At 35.3% G+C, this 4,350-nt stretch overlaps 1 long non-coding RNA gene across 1 annotated transcript; it reads right to left on the reverse strand.

Annotated features, from left to right (window-relative positions):
• Positions 1-319: 319 nt before the first annotated feature.
• On the reverse strand, positions 320-4,032 carry LOC122746415. Its single transcript, XR_006355541.1, has 3 exons — positions 3,936-4,032; positions 1,556-1,606; positions 320-435 (listed from the first exon to the last, which is right to left on the reverse strand). It is a non-coding gene; the product is annotated as an uncharacterized LOC122746415 (long non-coding RNA).
• Positions 4,033-4,350: the final 318 nt, after the last annotated feature.

The raw sequence follows: 4,350 nt of genomic DNA on the forward strand, positions 1-4,350 counted from the left end.
AGGCGGAGGATGGAACTTCGGAGAAATAATTACACCATTGTGTTCAAATGGTATCAGCTCTACTTTGGACTCCCGCCTTTAATCAATAGCGCTCTGGAAGGCTACAGTGCTCACTTCGCACAAAGAGTTTGCAGGAGTCCCAACACCTGAAAACCCCTGCTGGAAGCCCTTAGTGAGATACTCCTTCCTAATTAACCTACTTTTCAACCCAGTTGATGTCAACTTTTTAAAAAAGGGGGAAGGAAGAGGAAGGAGAGGGAGAGGCAGGCCTTTTTTTTCCCCTTCTCTTTCCCCCTGAAGCCATGACATACCTCGTTTCCCAACTTTGTTCCTTTAATGTTTTTTCATTAGGCTACCTTTAGGCACCCAGGGCCACTGCTGGGATTAGCAGGGGATTCTTTGAAAGGCTGGGAGACATGGGTGCTCCTCCTTCCCCTTAAAAAAACAACAACAACAACAAAAAAAACCAAATACACTAATCAAGTTAAAGCAATTAAGTCAACCAGGCTCTAAAAGTTTAAGAATAAAAAGAAATCGGGAAAAGAATAAAGTTTATATAGCTTCCATCCTAGATTTAGAGTAATTCTTAAAAAAAAAAAGAAGCTGCATCTCATAAACATCTTACTGATGGCCTAGCAAGAAGAGAAAGTGGGGGTGTGTAGGGGAGGGGAGTGTGAACAGAGAAAAATCAGTGAGAACACTTATGTAAACTTGGTTAAGTAGCTCTCAGTTTATCACATGTTGGCTCTAATTCCCCATCAAAACAGGAGTGTTTTCCCCCCTCCCCCATTCCTTAAAAACAAAATTCTTACTCATTTTTCACTTGAGTAGAATGATGTTTGGATTTTTAAGATGCAGAATAAAATATTCTATTACTTTCTCAAATGAAAATTAAAAAAAAATCCCTACCAATATCTAAAGCTATTTTCACAATTACTCTGTGTCCATCTACTGCATTGGGAGGGTCTTAAAATGACTGAGTCCTGTTTTTAAAATTAATTTACATTTAAAAAAATCACTCCCATATCAGAAAAGAGTGAGAGTATGCAAGCCTTCAGTGAAGGTTTTTGGGAATAGAGGGTGTTGGTTCATAAATTCATAAAAAACCTTATGATTTGATGTTTTTTGTATTATTCCAAAGATTTGAGAGATTCTTTGACCTTTAAAAGATTTTTATCTTGAAATAAAATGACACATTTATTATTAAATTAACTGATCCTCTCCAGCTTGGCTAGGACCTAACTGGTCCCCTCACACATCCCCTTAGGGCTTTCTTATGTACATTTACTTATTCATAGAGCTCAATACAGCTAGTGGTTTATAGGCAGCCCTGGAAATGGGTCCAATTGGGATAAAGCCTGGGATCAGCTTTCCTGGGCCTCTATTCTTTTGCAATCCTACAATTATTTATCAATGTGCCAGTGTTTCAACAATGATATATTCAGAATTCCCAGAGTAAATAGCTTTTATCCCCACCATTAGCTATGCTGTATATGCATAGATGTCCAATTCCATAGCCATAACATGTATAAATATGTATGGAGGGGAGACTCACCATTGTAATTTTACAGGGCTGTTCAGGAAATTAAAAGATGATAAATGGATGCTGGTCATACCAAGGGGAAAAAAAGAGAAAAGAGAAGTCAAGAAGGTAGAACTGGGGTGGACAGAATATCAGTTGAGAAAATTAATTTGAATAAACAGATGTAGAGAAGATGGTCATTCAAATCATCACATAGTGGAACACATTGATATTATGAATCTGGCCAGGCACATGTGAATGCTGAGTAAATGCCACTATATTGGAGTTTGTCACATCCCTTTAAAGTACAAAAAGTAAGCACCGTTTCTTTAATTCCTGGGTTTACCTGCTTCTTCCAGGCTTTTCCCCCCTTACGCATCAAGGATTTATTACACACTTTCTATGTATAAACTATATGTGCAAGCATGACCCAATTATGTAGAAATTTCTGAAGGTTGCCTGATTATTCCTCCAGGCTTTTGGACATTTAGGACTACATGAGACTTTTCCTGGAGTTGGGTTATTCCTGGGTCTTTCTGTCATCTTGAAAAAATAGTAGAGAATCTACAGTTTACTGTTTGGAATCTACCAAAATTAAATATCTTTTTTTTTTTTGCATTGATTAGCCATCTCGCGTCCTTTAAAAAAATGCATTTTTATACTTCAATTCCCCTCAAATATTTACAGTGAAGACAACTCCCATCAACAAATAAATTGGAGATTCTATGCTAGATCTTATGCAAATTAATTGCCAAAACAAATACAGTTTTCCTGTCCCCCTCAAATTCTCCACTTTCTAGTATTATCAGATGTCATTTTATTCCTACAATGTCCTGTATCAAAAGCTTTTGAACACTTCTTTCTTGATGTATCTACGGTGTCTAAGCATGTACAAACATAGTTATTAATTTTATAAAGAGCACTAATTTACAAATGTCTTGTGTTTATATATGTATATGTGTGTGTGTATACACACACACTAACTTCTATAGTTGTAAAAGGATCCTTCCTTTCTTTAGACAATTGTAGGGCTTTCCTAAAAGGTCACAACCTTCAACACTTAGATAGAATTTAGTTTCCAGTGATTGTAGAAAGAAGCTTTTGTCTATATTTTTCAAAAATGAAGGTCAAATCAGAGACTGTTGATTTGGTGGAAAGGACAGAGGAGTTGGAAGACCTCGATTCTATTTCAAGCTCTTAGACTTACTGGTAGTTTTATTATAACAACAACAACAACAACAATAATAATTCAATTGGGGTTGAGTGACTTACCCAGGGTCACACAGCTTGGAAGTTTTATTATTGAGCAAGTCAAATTGAGCCTCAGTTTCCTCAAACAAGGCCACAAAATCGGATCAAGTTAAAAGCATCCTAGTGACTATCCAGCAAGAAGAAAAATTGTGGGATGTGAACAGAGAAAAGTTACTGAGACCATTTTTTTTATCCATTTCTGAAACAGAAGGATAACCAATGTCCTATCAATCCTTACAGGATTATTGTGAAGATCAAATATGGTAATATATCTCAGAATGCTTTGCAAAATTTAAAAAGAAAGTTTACCATGGTAAGGAATAATTAGAGACCCCATCATCAGTACCAAGAGTTTTCAAATATTTAAAAACAATGAACGAGTTATTATTATTACCATGCTTTCTTCTTTTAAGAAATAGGCAGGTGTTTTTTTTCTGTTATCTCCCTGTTTTAATAAGCTTTTAAGGCACAATACCAGATTAACTATCTGAATGACATAGGAAGGAGCATAGTACTTATTAAATTCCACTGTGCTTTCTTCTCAGGTGGGTAAAATCATAGAAAATGTACTTAATCAGTAAAGATTATGATTGACAGAGCTAATATATTTACCCTTTTATTGGGAGGGTGGGAGTTCATTCAAAAGGGAAAAAATACACACTATTTTTGCTGCTTCAATAGCTTATCATTGTTTCTGGATGACTTCAATAAATCATGGCAAAGGAATAACATGGTCTGGGCTGTTAAATTCAATTATTAAATATGAATATAAGTTAAATGATGACCATTGCAAGTATACTCGTTTAAAAATATTAAAAATAGATTAATACAACTCTGCAAAAGTGTAGGTAATATTCATGTGTGTGTATTTAGGAATGATGGGGAATTTCTATGTTGTTGCTCAATAATCTAATAATAAATAAATCTCTGTTGAAAACATACGGTACATTAATTTAAAAAAAATCATTTGGCTACCACTCATTTTCACAACACAATATGACTAAGCATTTGCCTAATGCCCAAATCTTACAGAATATGCAATGCTAAATGGCTGATTAATTACATCCTAAGATTCTGCATGAGAACTTGATTTTTTTTTATATTTGGAGAACATGTTTAGTTCACACACACACACACACACACAAACAGAGTGAAAACATACCTCTAAGAGTTATAAAATATCCTGGCTTTTCCTAAAAGTGGACCATCTTGAACTATTCTCTACTAAACCCAGCTGAGATACTTTTGATAGAATGTTTCCATCAATAACTGCTATGCAGGTGGTATAAGCTCTCTCCCCATTTGACAGATGAGGTGGTTGTTGATGCTCAGAGGTGTGATTTGCCTATTGTTAGTAAGTAGCTAGTAAGTAATAAAGCAGGTACTCAGACCCTGAGTTTTCTAACACCAACTGTGATGCTCTTTATACTAGTACCCACTATCCCCCTAGTGATCATATAGTGAAGTTTGGTTAAATTGCAACTGCCTGAAAGAATTAATGTTTCTTTTACTTCCATGGATAGTGAGGGAGGTTCATGTTCCTTTCCTTTATATGTGAATGAATGGAAATAAAGTAT

Source organism: Dromiciops gliroides, chromosome 3 (genome assembly GCF_019393635.1).
Source record: "Dromiciops gliroides isolate mDroGli1 chromosome 3, mDroGli1.pri, whole genome shotgun sequence".
Lineage (NCBI taxonomy): Eukaryota > Metazoa > Chordata > Mammalia > Microbiotheria > Microbiotheriidae > Dromiciops > Dromiciops gliroides.